We start from the raw sequence: 14,259 nt of genomic DNA, 5'->3' as shown, positions 1-14,259 counted from the left end.
TGGAACTTCAAATGTCTAAATAACACTGAGCAACTTGTGTGGTGTATCTTGCAAATGTAACAGATGAACATTTCCAGTCAAAGTGCTGAATAGTGGATATCTTTAAACCGTACAGTGAAGACTTCCTCTTGTTTCATTGACCCGAGGACTGTCCTTCACGCTGCCAACATCAATGCCATACACTTGATGGTCTGGATGAATGTGTAGAAGTTGTCCAATGCCTTATCAAAGGACACGGCAAATTAAAAAATGTGCCTTGAAAAGTTTTGCCTTGTCAAAACCTGCATCTCCCATCTGTGTCACACAGGGAATGACCTTTTGATCTAGGACAATGTAGAAACTTTGGGTAGAAACTTTGGATGATGTTCTTTCTTTCTCCAACCCACAGGACGAATGGCTGAGTGGGGCAGCCTTAAGAAAAGCCTCTGTGCTACCTCCCACCTGGGGGAGAGAAAGAAACCAAGTGATTCACATTAAACAAAATTGATAATCTGATGTTGAGGCATTGCTGTTTGAAATTATGACAATATTAAAATGTTTCACTCCGCGCGCACAATTATTTTTGTTTCAATGTGTACATTTAGTTTTAATAGAAACAATGACATGTCAGTCCTGCAACACCAAGCTTGTCTGGGATAGATACATCTGCTGCAGGTTGGATCACCTTGCCATCTTAAAATATCAGCCGTTGATAATTTGCATCTGTTCTCATCAAAAGAGAAATATACAATTCTAAAAAGCATACCTTGATGAATTTCATTAGGTGGTGAGCAGCATCTGATGTGCTAATCTTTGAAGACGTCCTTCCCTTAGATGATGGAGTGAAGTGAAGCAGCAAAAGAGGGCAGCCGCCTCGCAGTCCCAAACTACAGAATAGAAATTAAGATCATCACAATTACTGTCATTTAAAGGACCACAGCAGTCATTTTTCCACGTTATGTAATACCATGATGACATTTTAGACACCTGATAATTTTTCTAATAAGGCAGTTTTCCAGCGCCTTGGTATAAAAATTCATTTCTAGAGACTTAAAATCTTCTGGCCACCAAGTGAAGTAGATATCGAGTCATAACAATAGTAAGATTATGTAACTTTTTTTGTGTTCAAACTACATTAAATGTCATTTCAGGTTTAACATGTTTGTAAGCTTGTTTTCATACCATACAGAAATGAGTGATATATTGTGTTGTGGGAATTAAGCAAATGCTGTAAAGGCATGCAAAATCTACCATTTCCAACTTACACTTACCAGCCTCGTTAGAGTAACGCTGTGCAGAAATGAGCAGCTCATCCAATTCTGTACTCTGGGACAGATTTTTGCAATCTTTGATGATCCTTGGCTTGAAGAATGTTGGCCACTTTGCAAGGAACTTACCAGACACTTCCTCCCCAAAAAACAGCATTGTGAAGTCTTGGTCAATCTTAAACACAAAGTGTAACAACAGAAACAACACATTAACAAGAAAACAAACAAAGGAACCACAAAGCAGTCATTAAATTATTTTATGCCTTACCAAGCCAGGTGTATCCAGAAATCTTGGGAAAAGGTCCAGGACAGTAGAAGCTATGGCAGGTTCTTGAACCACTTTTTGCCTATGTTGAAATGTCACCTTCATGTTGTCTTTGACATGTTTCATGTCAGTTGAGTGCCTCTTCCTTGCATTTATCACCTGACAACGGCCTCACATTTGAACACAAGTTGCGAAGAGTCTTGGGGCTGTCTTGAAAAGCTGACTTTGATTAGTTCATCTCTTCTCGGGAACCAGCATATCACCACCTGCCAAGAGTAAAATAAGGTCCAGCATATAACACCATTTCTTTGCAAAATATCTAGCATGTCTAGTCCCTTTAGACTGAGTTAAAATTAATTTTGTTAAGAAAAACATCCTTGATCCATTTTTTAAGTAGTACAAGCTGTGTAACATGACTGCAATACAGTATTCTCTCAACTATCACAGGGGTTAGTAGGAACCATATTTCTATTTTATTATTTTTTATATATTTTAAGCGATAAAAACCCTCCCCACAAATATTCCTGACAATGTAGCGTTTGGTTTGTTCGTTTTTAAATTTCAAATATTGTATAACAAGACAAAACTGCAAATATGAACGCATCCCCCCCTCTCCCTCTTAACTAACCGATGCCTTTAATTGAACTACCAAATTAACACAATGGTCCTCTCTTTCTGGTCAGACACTTTGCAGCACTTCTGCTGTAATTTTATTCATATTTAACAAAATAAAAATGCAGAAATAAGTGTACACATTAGTTTTTGACTGTCACTGAACTAACAAAGCCAATCCCTCCACATGTTTGTACTCTCTTGTTACCTCGGCCAGGTCCGCGGCTCTGAACCGTGGTAATGACACCTCTGGCCAATACGCTGGGTTGTCGGGCTTGTAGCTTTACTGTCAGCGAACACAGTGTACAGTCGAATCTTAACAGCTTTCTTACAACCAGGCACTCATTTTGGCGGCAGTGGTTATTATTATATTTACATGCTCTCTTCTTCCATTTCTCATCGGTAACAGCTCTTACTTTCTCCCTCTCTCGCGCTCAAACACACAACGGGAGGGGCAGTTCCACACGTTCTCCCCGCAGCACGGACTACACTACCCATGAGGGCCGGTAACACTCTGCCCTCATTGCCTTTATATTAAATCATTTTTGGCTAATGACAAAAAAAAGTCACTTTAAGGGCCAAATTGCATTATACTTCTTCACCTCACCTGACGTGGGCCGCAAGTGGCCTTTGGGCCACGAGTGGCCTCTGGGCCGCGAGTTTGAGACCACTGACCCTAAGGCTTTGGCAGTTTAATTCGAAAATAAATAAAAGGCATTTAATAAAAACTGTGAAATATATTAACATGTAATATTCATTACAGTCTGCCAATAGCCAGATTATGCTAAATGAATATTAGGAAAGAAACTGGTACTTTGCAGAGTTCTAGCTAGCAGTAGCCCAGCTTAACAAAAACAGTTAAAATTCAAATATGACACTTAAAGATGATGTATTTTGATATAAATACTATTTCTTTTACTAGTTATCATGTTACTTGTTCTAACATCAATCTAAAACTTAATATTTAACCGAATAAAACTTACCGCATCAGCAAGAAAAAATGGCGACCGAAGATTCTGGATTGCGAAGCTCCACAGGAAATGAAGGTGTGGTCTAATTTAACACCCACAGTGTTAAAATGCAGTAACGACTAAAATCTACACTTACACTTTTCAGGAATCAACTCCCGATGTGTTATTTTAACTCGATTAAGTGTTGAACTAACTCGGAACTCTGTTGAAATCTACTAACACTGAAAAATCAACACTGGCATTTTTGCTGTGTACTATTGGCCTGCCAACCTCACCGCAGCCATGATGTTGGCGGAGGATCACCTGGCCGTCGGACCAGAGGCTGTACGGTGGAGCGTCCAGCCCATGGAAGACCAGTTACAGGCACCGGCAGCTCAGAAAAGAGGCAGGGGCCCCATAAATGGTAAATGGTCTGTATTTATATAGCGCTTTACTAGTCCCTAAGGACCCCAAAGCGCTTTACATATCCAGTCATCCACCCATTCACACACACATTCACACACTGGTGATGGCAAGCTACATTGTAGCCACAGCCACCCTGGGGCGCACTGACAGAGGCGAGGCTGCCGGAAACTGGCGCTACCAGGCCCTCTGACCACCACCAGTAGGCAACGGGTAAAGAGTACTGACATTGGAGTCCCACAAACCCCTTCGCACCGCTGCTTCAGGCCAGGGGCCCAGAAGACGTGGCTGGGGCTCCAGCACCCACCCCCGGTCTGGGAGGGACGTACCACATTTCGGTAAGGTGTCAAGGGGGTATACGCCACGCCTTGGTGGACATGGGCTGCACACCGAGCCTGGTCCACCAAAGCTTTGTTCCGCCCGGGGCGTTGTTTGAGTGGGTGGAGGTAAGATGTGTGCATGGGGACATGGGAAGGTGCCCCACGCCTCCACGGGATTTTCTCACTTTGTACGGCAGACAGCCTGATTAAAAAAAAATGGGGGGAAGGGTCGAGTCCTGCGAAAAAAATGAGATTCAGTACATGCTGGACCTGAGAGCAAAACTGCACGGGTTGGGGAGGCTTTCATGGGATAATTTGCTCCAGGCTCAGCAGCGTCAACAGAGCCTGTTCAACAGAGGGGCTAAACTCAGGTTTGAGCCTGGTCAAGGAGAGACATGAGTTTGGGTGGGAGTTGCCAGAGTCCATCATTCCCACCTCCCTCCATTGTGATAACCATCTTACATCCCACACAAGTGCAGAGAGCGGATGTTGCTGCTTTACAACAGAGCTTTGCAGGCGCGTTCTCCCCCCTGCCCAGCCAAACGTCTTTCATTGAGCATCGTATTGAAATGCATCCTGGCATGATGTTGCGTTCATGGCCCTAAAGGCTTCCTGAACATAAAAGACAAATTCTTCAGAAGGACATGGCCGACATGCTGAAAATGGGAGTAATAGAAGAGTTGCACAGCGCCTGGTGTAGTCCCATAGTTTTCGTGGTGAAGAAAGATGGTTCTATGCGGTTCTGTGTTGACTATCACAAGGTGAATGAGGTGTCACAGTTTGATGGGTACCCAATGACCCAGGTTGATGAGCACCTAGACCAGTTGGGCACTGCTCGCTTTGGGCTACTGGCAGATTCCCTTGTCTGCAAAGTCCCGGGAAAAATGGCCTTCTCCACTCTGTATGGTTTGTACCAATTTGTCATATTTCCGTTTGGCATGTTTAGAGCCCCGGCCACCTTTCAGCGCCTTATGGACCAGGTGCTGCTGCCACACGCTGCATATGCTGTTGCCTACCTAGATAATGTGATCTGCCATAGTGACAGCTAGGAGGAGCATGTGCAGCGGGTGGCCGCGATCCTGGATTCCCTGAGGAGGGTGGGGCTCACAGCCTACCTAAATAAGTGTGCGGTTGGACAGAGGGAGGTACAGTATCTGGAGTACCACTTGGAGGGTGGGCAGGTGCATCCACAGGTGGAGAAAACAGCAGCGATTGCATCCTGCCTGCGCCCCAAGTCCAAAATGGAGGTGAGGCGGTTCCTGGGGCTAGCCCCTTGACCGATCTCACCCGGAAAGGTGCCCCCGATCTAGACCAGTGACGGAGCAGTGCCAGGTGGTGCTTGTGCAGCTAAAACAGGCTCTCTGTGGGGAGCTGCTGCCGTTCACGCCTAACTTTTCCCTCCCTTTTTGTCTGAAGACAGATGACTCAAAGAGGCCTGGGGGCCGTTTTGTCCCAGCAGGTAGGGGGAGCCGACCGCTCAGTTCTGTACATCAGCCGGAAGCTGACGGATCAGGAGTGCCGGTATAGCACTGTCGAGAAGAAATGTTTGGAGATCCAGTGGCCGGTCGACTCCCTTTGCTACTACCTCCTGGGGCACCCATTCCCCCTCTGCTCAGAGCATGCATGGCTGCATTAAGAGGCTCTAATGCCTGTGTCTCATTCTCGCGGCCCATGTCACCTCTACTTGTGGCCCGCATAAAGACGTGAAGAAATATTTTTCTAAATTATTATTCAAAAAATGATTTACTATGATGGCATAGCCCTAAAGAATATAGACTCACGGGCAGTGTAGTCGGTGATGCCAGCAGAATGGACTGCCATTCTGCTGGCAGCACGACTCTCCTATTTCTCCCTCCCTCCCCCTCTGAGCGCGAGGGAGAAAAAGGAGAGTCCAAAAGTACGAGTTGTCACCAGAGATGGGCAGTAACGCGTTACCGGTAACACGTTACTGTAATCCAATTACTTTTTTTAAAAGTAATGTGTAAAGTAAGGGATTGCTATTGCAAAAAAGATAATTAGATTATGGTTACATTCCCGTAAGCACGCTGCGTTACTACGTTACTAAACCGTGATTTTGTTTGCAAGAGTGTCTCATGACAATGACGTAACCGAATGCGACGTTCGTGACAACAGCTGTGTGCAGTTCAACAGTGGATAATATATAGAGCGTGGGAGAGAGTATGACCATGCAGCGTTTAAAGCGTGGAAGTACTGACATTACTTTGATTTTGATTCTGTAAAAAGTGACAAAAACATTAGCATCCGCTGTAAACTCTGCGTGGGAAGAAAACTTCTTTTTACAGTGAAAAAAACCCCTAAACGTTTGAGCAAGCACCGAGTACGCTGCCACGGGAATGTGAAATTCACAGAGAAACTCCCGGATCCTTCCACTGACATGACTGCTGCAGCACCGGGCAAACCTCTGCCTGCCCTACTCCTGCTAAACAGGTGAAAATGGATTTAAAAGCAACAGGACTGCATAGTCTTTGATTTTATTTGTTTTCTGCTGTGTTCTACTTGCATCTATTTGAAAGTGTGAGTGTAAACACAAAAAACAATTTTATTTTATATGCTGGAATATTCAGGAAATAGGTTTAAATGTTAAACTTATTTCTTCCAGTCAGAGAATATTGCATATAATTAAATTTTTCCTTGATGCATACGGTTAAAATATTAAAACTAATAAAAAGTTTTTAAAACAGACTTTTTCATTTGGTTACATTTTATATGATGGATTAGGCAGAAAAAGTAGAATTGGGCTGAAAGACCTATTGCTTTATTACCTATTCAGGTTTTAAATCATGTTTTTAAAAAGTGACTAAGTAACTAATTACTTTTGAAAATAAGTAATCAGTAAAGTAACAGGATTACTTTTTTGGGGAATTAATCAATAATTAGTTACCGATTACTTTTTTCAAGTAGCTTGACCAACACTGGTTGTCACCAACCAGAAACGGGAGCTGGAAGCATGTAAATATAATAATAACCACTACAGCCAAAAAGAGTGCCTGACGAGCCCAGTTGTAAGTAAGCTATTAACACTTGACTGTACACTGTGTTCGTGTTTTCCTCCGAAACAATAAGTTGCTTTGGAGCAGCCTTTCAACGCCTCTCTCTGTCTCTCGCTAGCAAAGTTGACCCAGTTTTTGGCTACGAGCCCGACACGGAACCCGTAGCCAAAAACTTACTACGGTCTGAGCTGCGGACCTGTGAATGATGGTTTTTTTGTTTATTTTTTTATCAGTGGAAAGAAATTTGTTTTCTGTGACGAGAATAGGGATAGGATGTGGTTTGAACTTTTAGCGTGTATTTGTGGTTTTCTTGCTTCTGACTCGGAGAGAGGCAAAAAGAAAGTGAGAAGAGAGTGTCATCTTTCTTACATTTTTCTTGTCCTGAACTAAAGACCCCCTAAAGATCCTCTAATCACATGAGCCATGGTGTGAAAATGGGTGTAGGTCACAATCAGCCAAGGTTTCAGGTGAGCTCATTGTGAAACCTGGCCCCACCCTATCGTGTGATTTCCTGAGGTCAGATGGCCCAGGATGTGAGTGGGCGTTATGGCATCTGGGAAGGGATCTCAAACCTGGATTATACAGTGGGGCAAAAAAGTATTTAGTCAGCCACCGATTGTGCAAGTTCCCCCACTTAAAATGATGACAGAGGTCAGTATTTTGCACCAGAGGTACACTTCAACTGTGAGAGACAGAATGTGAAAAAAAAAATCCATGAATCCACATGGTAGGATTTGTAAAGAATTTATTTGTAAATTAGGGTGGGAAATAAGTATTTGGTCACCTCAAACAAGGAAAATCTCTGGCTCTCACAGACCTGTAACGTCTTCTGTAAGAAGCTTTTCTGTCCCCCACTCGTTACCTGTATGAATGGCACCTGTTTGAACTCATCATCTGTATAAAAGACACCTGTCCACAGCCTCAAACAGTCAGACTCCAAACTCCGCCATGGCCAAGACCAAAGAGCTTTCGAAGGACACCAGGAAAAGTATTGTAGACCTGCACCAGACTGGGAAGAGTGAATCTACAATAGGCAAGCAGCTTGGTGTGAAAAAATCAACTGTGGGAGCAATCATCAGAAAATGGAAGACATACAAGACCACTGATAATCTCCCACAATCTGGGGCTCCACGCAAGATCTCATCCCGTGGGGTCAAAATGATCATGAGAACGGTGAGCAAAGATCCCAGAACCACACGGGGGGACCTGGTGAATGACCTGCAGAGAGCTGGGACCAAAGTAACAAAGGTCACCATCAGTAACACACTACAACGGCAGGGAATCAAATCCCGCAGTGCCAGACGTGTTCCGCTGCTGAAGCCAGTGCATGTCCAGGCCCGTCTGAAGTTTGCCAGAGAGCACATGGATGATACAGCAGAGGATTGGGAGAATGTCATGTGGTCAGATGAAACCAAAGTAGAACTTTTTGGTATAAACTCAACTCGTCGTGTTTGGAGGAAGAAGAATACTGAGTTGCATCCCAAGAACACCATACCTACTGTGAAGCATGGGGGTGGAAACATCATGCTATGGGGCTGTTTTTCTGCCAAGGGGACAGGACGACTGATCCGTGTTAAGGACAGAATGAATGGGGCCATGTATCGTGAGATTTTGAGCCAAAACCTCCTTCCATCAGTGAGAACTTTGAAGATGAAACGAGGCTGGGTCTTCCAACATGACAATGATCCAAAACACACCGCCCGGGCAACAAAGGAGTGGCTCCGTAAGAAGCATTTGAAAGTCCTGGAGTGGCCTAGCCAGTCTCCAGACCTCAACCCCATAGAAAATCTGTGGCGGGAGTTGAAAGTCCGTGTTGCTCGGCGACAGCCCCAAAGCATCACTGCTCTCGAGAAGATCTGCATGGAGGAATGGGCCAAAATACCAGCTACTGTGTGTGCAAACCTGGTAAAGACCTATAGTAAACGTTTGACCTCTGTTATTGCCAACAAAGGTTATGTTACAAAGTATTGGGTTGTATTTTTGTTATTGACCAAATACTTATTTTCCACCCTGATTTACGAATAAATTCTTTACAAATCCTACCATGTGGATTCATGGATTATTTTTTCACATTCTGTCTCTCACAGTTGAAGTGTACCTCTGGTGCAAATTACTGACCTCTGTCATCATTTTAGGTGGGGGAACTTGCACAATCGGTGGCTGACTAAATACTTTTTTGCCCCACTGTAGATGGCAGACAGTTGGTGTCGTAAACCCCCGCTTTTGTTCAAAGATGGTCGCTCACAGTGGACATAAATGGCTTCTTTTACTCCTCTTTTCAAACCATCTGTCCTCCCAAAATATGTACATTGGGATCCTCGAAAGAGTGACCTTTGTCCTTTAGATGCAGATGGACTGCTGAGTCTTGTCCTGTGGAGGTGGCTCTTCTATGTTGTGCCATGCGCTTATGAAGTGGCTGTTTGGGCTCTCCGATGTAGAGGTCTGGGCATTCCTCGCTGCACTGTACAGCATACACCACATAGTTAAGTTTGTGTTTAGAAGTTTTGTCTTTGGGATGAACCAGTTTCTGTCTGAGTGTGTTGCTGGCTCTGAAGCACACTGGGATGTCGTGCTTGGAGAAGATTCTCCTGAGTTTTTCTGATACACCGGCTACATAGGGGATGACAATGTTGTTGTGTTTGTCTTTCTTATCCTCCCTAGTGGGTGTCTGATCTTCTTTTCTGTGCCTCTTTGCTGACTTGATGAAAGCCCATCTAGGATAACTGCATGTTTTAAGTGCTTCCTTTACATGTGTGTGTTCCTTCTTTTTCCCTTCAGGCTTAGAGGGAACATTCTCTGCCCGGGTCCTGATTACTCCAAGTTTGTGTTGCAGAGGGTGGTGGGAGTCAAAGAGGAGGTAATGGTCCGTGTGTGTGGGTCAGCATATTTCACAAAATTGTTGCTTGGATGGACAGGCCTGCAATCATACCTATAAAAAGAGTAGAGAAGTGGACTCAGCACAGCCCTGGGGTACACCAGTGCTCAGACTCAGTGTTGTGGATTTTATTATGACATATATACCTGTATACACTAGACATGTAATCATAGTTGCTTTCATAAATTGTGTGTAATCATATATACTCATATAGACTATGCATATTTACAGCGAAGTGTTTATAGAGTGGAGGCACTTTGTTAAACATTTCCTGTATGTTCAAATCACATGACCCATATATTTAGGTCATATATATCTCCCACTATATTATTGAAAAAGTTGTGGCACTTGTTGTATGAGCACATGTTGATTAATATCAATGGCCAACTGTGACTAGTCCAACAAAGGGTTAATTCAGCTTGGCACTTCTAAAGGATGTGCATAGGACCCTTCTCAGCATGCAGTTGCATTTAACTGTGCAGCAGAAGCATGCAGCGGTGTTTAACAGGATTTGGCCTTTCAATGGCTGTACAAAAGATGGCTGTAAAGCAAAGGCCTGCAGCCCTTTCTGGGGCTGTAAGATAAAAGCATACAGCCCCTTAAATGGCTGTAACACAAAAGCATGAATGATTGTAAAGCCGAAGTGTACAGCCCTTTTAATATCTATGTAAGACAAAAAACCTGGCCTTTACAGGGCATGTACCAGGGATTCTAGTTCTCGCCTGAAACACCAGAAGGCGAACAAGTAAACCCCCACTCAGCATGGATAGCAGTTTACGTCTGGCATGCAGGCCCAACAATATTGTTGAATGGATTAACTGATTAACTGCATTTCTGCAGACTTTCAGACTCACTTTGGCCATGAAACTGTCAAAGGGACCCAGTGCAATGATGGATGAGAGACTGGTTTGCAAGTTATGGTGTAGGGTCGTGTATATCATAAGTGGAAGATGAAAAGAAAACACAATGGATGAAAGGATACCCAACGACAGGAGGGGGGATCACTGTCCCTGTATAAGATGACTCTAATATGCACTGGGGCTCTCTCTTTTTTTCCTGCTGCTTCTTTCCTGTCTGTCTTTGTGTGCGTTTTCTGTTTGTGCTTTAAGGCTCTGCACTCCGGGGTTGCTTCGCTTTTTGTTTGCTTGCTTTCTATGTGATATTTCTGCTTTTAAATGTACTGTTCTGCTGTTCATATGACAATGTTTAATAAACCCTGTTCTAAGAATTCTATGCATTTTCCAGAGAATTATTATGAGTGATTTGATTTTAACCTCTGGGTGGTCTTGGGTCGATTTGTGCCATTTTTCATTGTTCGTATACACGCCATTTGCCCTGTGTTGAACGGAATATAGCCAACTTTTCCAAAAAAAAGTCTGGTTACATATATTTCAAAATTCCAGTCTGACTCCCTTAAATTAGCTTCAGTGGCTGAGCTACAGATAAACTTACACTATTGGTCCTAGTGGTCGATTTGTGCCCCATTGAAACCCATTATAAACGCTATTTCCCATTCCACGGTCATTACAACCAAATAATGGGCCATCTTCCGAATGTTGGTGGTACTCGGGAGTCCGGGCCTTGGAATTGTATCTTTTGGGAAATATTTGATTTCTTTGTTTTTTGGGGCTAAAAAAACAGTGCGGCCATGTGACGAAACCGGGATATAAAGGGTTAAAATCCGCGAAATGTAATTAAAACTTGATATGAATATTTCAAGGAGAAGTAGGTCTAAAAGATTGGCTAATTTAAAGTGGAAAAAAATATTAATATATAGATATTTTATGGCACTTTTCATGGCGTGGTCGATTTGTGGCTCTAAGCCCAATAGTGTATGCATTTTTCTAGGACCCCCCAGAGGTTAATTGGATGTGAAAAGTTTGGCCTCCACAGCGTTGGTGGGAGGTTATCATATTGGCTTCAAAATTTGCGACCCAACACCAGAGGATATGTGATCACTGACTTTCACTGTTGTGGATCCATAAACCGATGCCATAAGAGTGTCAGCACAGAACCTTGTGAAACCCCATGATGAACTTTTTGTGTTTAAGTTCTATGAAACAACTGGAATCTGTCTGAAAGGTTTGAATGCAGAGGATTTCAGTACAGGAATAAACAAAGAGCTGCTTCACATCAAACACTATGTGACATGTTTCAACCATTGGGAAGATTTGGCAGAGTAAAAGTTCAGCTTCTATACCAACACTGAGGAGCAACAGTGCATTAATGCTGTCAGGTAGGTTTATGTGGTCAGAACAATTGCAATGTGCATAGACCAGATAACAACCAGATAACAAAGCAGACTCACAACATAATGTACCACAATAAGTTTCTTCCTTCATGTTGAGACTCGCTGACTTGATTGGGTCTCTTCCATTTGTTTATCTCTTGTATTTTTTTTTATTCTGTACAGTTTCAGAGCTTTTATCTTGTTAAAGTACTGAATGCCACGTTGTCACCTTGAGCACCCATGAGCGCTCACTACAGAGCCTCCCAGTTTGCATGAAACTTTGATATTTATAACAGTAGATCAGTAAGGAAGTGCACCTGTTACAGAAACCATAAACAACTGCCTGCTTTGAACCATTTTTGTGAGCTGCAGCACACAACTGAAAGCTCTGCAAGCTCATTTTAAGAGGATCAATAAGCATAATGTCCCCCATCACATCTTTTATATCAACTTGAAAAGCTTTTAGAACATTTGAGTTCTCAGAAAGATCCACAGTTTTTGTTCTATAGAAGATGTGATCTGAAGATCTTCTTTATGAGTCTGGCTCTATGTTTGGGGCAAAGCTGGAGTATCTAATGTGATATGATATTTATTATGTGAATGAGAATCTAAACCAACTTCAGTACTATGCTGTTTAAACATAATATGTTTGTATTGAACACTATGAAAAGAAAAGTTTGTTTGAAATGTGTTCTTGCAAAGATAAAATGCTTAAAGTCAGTTAATGCATAATGTGAACACATTAGGTGAGGATGTGGGTGTTTGCTGGTTAGCTTGCTCTTGGCTGCAAAACCACGAAAAGCACAAATCCACACAAACACAGTTTAAATGTCAGTGTGGTCCACATGCAAAGGGAGCTACTGCTAATACTTATAAATAGTGCTGTGTGTGTGTGTGTGTGTGTGTGTGTGTGTGTGTGTGTGTGTGTGTGTGTGTGTGTGTGTGTGTGTGTGTGTGTGTGTGTGTGTGTGGCCAAAAATACAACAGGGTGGGGGAACTGACAGGCTGTACTAAAGTCAAGGAAGATTCAAAAAATGAAGCAACAACCCAGAACAGCCAGTTTCCACCTGATGCTGCATGCTTGAAGTTATCAGCTCAGAGTTATACAGACAGGTGCACTGCAGGTACTGTTATATACAATCGTTTATAAGTTGAAGAATCAGATTAGATGAAACTAAAGGGTTACAAGGCTTCAAGTGAAACACTCAGAAGCTCAAATGTTCGTCAGAAGAGCTCTGTGGGTTGTGATCAAAAGACTTTTCACACTTTTTTTGTCTTGTCAGTTTAGTTGGTTACGTTTGATACGTAAACAAAGTAACACCCTCATGTGATGCTCTTTGACAGGATATCAGGTGAAATTAAGTCAGCAGTTGGAAGCAGATCAGTTGCAGCTCAGCCAGCAGGTAAGTGTCACTGACTGAAGTCCTTTAATGGACAGCGTGTGTGCTTTAATGTACAGCTATTATTATTTTTATAAGACAATTATATTATTACAATTACAATATTAAAAATGTTTTACTGAATGTTGTTCAGTTTAAGATTCAGTGCCAATTTCTTTTGTGTAAGAAAACATCCAGGAGATCAGGTTGTTGTTATTTATGTATCAGTTTTATTTGATTTGACATGGTGGAGCAGATCAAACCAAGTGAACACAAACCGAGCAGCCAACAGTTTGTGAGGCTGTGGTAGAGATGCATGTCTGAAAGAAAAGACCACAAATGCAACAGCAATGGAAACATTAATTTTTGAAGCGCTTCATGTAAATTATGATTTCAATTCAATTTTATTTTATGCTTTTATTTATTTATTTATTTATTTTTATTTTATTTATTTATGCTTTTTTTATTTTGTGCTTTACCATGCTCCCTGCTCTCTTTTCCTCAACTGCCTCTGAACTTGCCTGGGCCACGACTGAGTCCAGCTTTGCAGCTCCAGCCAGGTCACATGACACAGGGGTTTGCTCTGATGTCAACAGGCAGGTCGGTGGAGCCCTCTGGTGATGGATATATGCCAGTGAAACAGGAGGAGGGCTGAGAACAGACAGCAGGCTCAACTACCAGGACAAAATAGCATGTAGCACATGGAGGAGTCATCACAGTCTGTCAGTTCTCAGGAAAATGTAACATCACATAAATCTTTATCCACTTCACGCTGTTTAGTAATGGTGGTGGTAATATTCAATGTATTTTATATTTTAAATGCATTTTCTTTTATTTTCATAGTTATGCAAAATTATGTTTCATATATCAGAACTGTTCACTATAACCTTGCTTTTAAAAGTGAATTGTTACATCAGATATTTCTACTGTTAAAAAAGAAATGTATT

The 14,259-nt window shown here is 42.5% G+C and overlaps 1 long non-coding RNA gene across 1 annotated transcript; it reads right to left on the bottom strand.

The window, feature by feature from the left end:
- Positions 1–416: 416 nt before the first annotated feature.
- Positions 417–3,327, bottom strand: LOC146630133 (uncharacterized). The gene is made up of 5 exons (XR_014906276.1): positions 3,108–3,327; positions 1,516–1,778; positions 1,251–1,422; positions 746–866; positions 417–441 (listed from the first exon to the last, which is right to left on the bottom strand). It is a non-coding gene; the product is annotated as an uncharacterized LOC146630133 (long non-coding RNA).
- Between the last annotated feature and the right edge of the window lie 10,932 nt (positions 3,328–14,259).

This window comes from Diplotaxodon limnothrissa, linkage group LG6, assembly GCF_057381915.1.
Source record: "Diplotaxodon limnothrissa isolate DT_005_m linkage group LG6, D_limnothrissa_male_GT1.1, whole genome shotgun sequence".
Taxonomy (NCBI): Eukaryota; Metazoa; Chordata; class Actinopteri; order Cichliformes; family Cichlidae; genus Diplotaxodon; species Diplotaxodon limnothrissa.
Note: the sequence above shows the minus strand (reverse complement) of the source record. Positions and strands in the feature narration are given on the sequence as shown.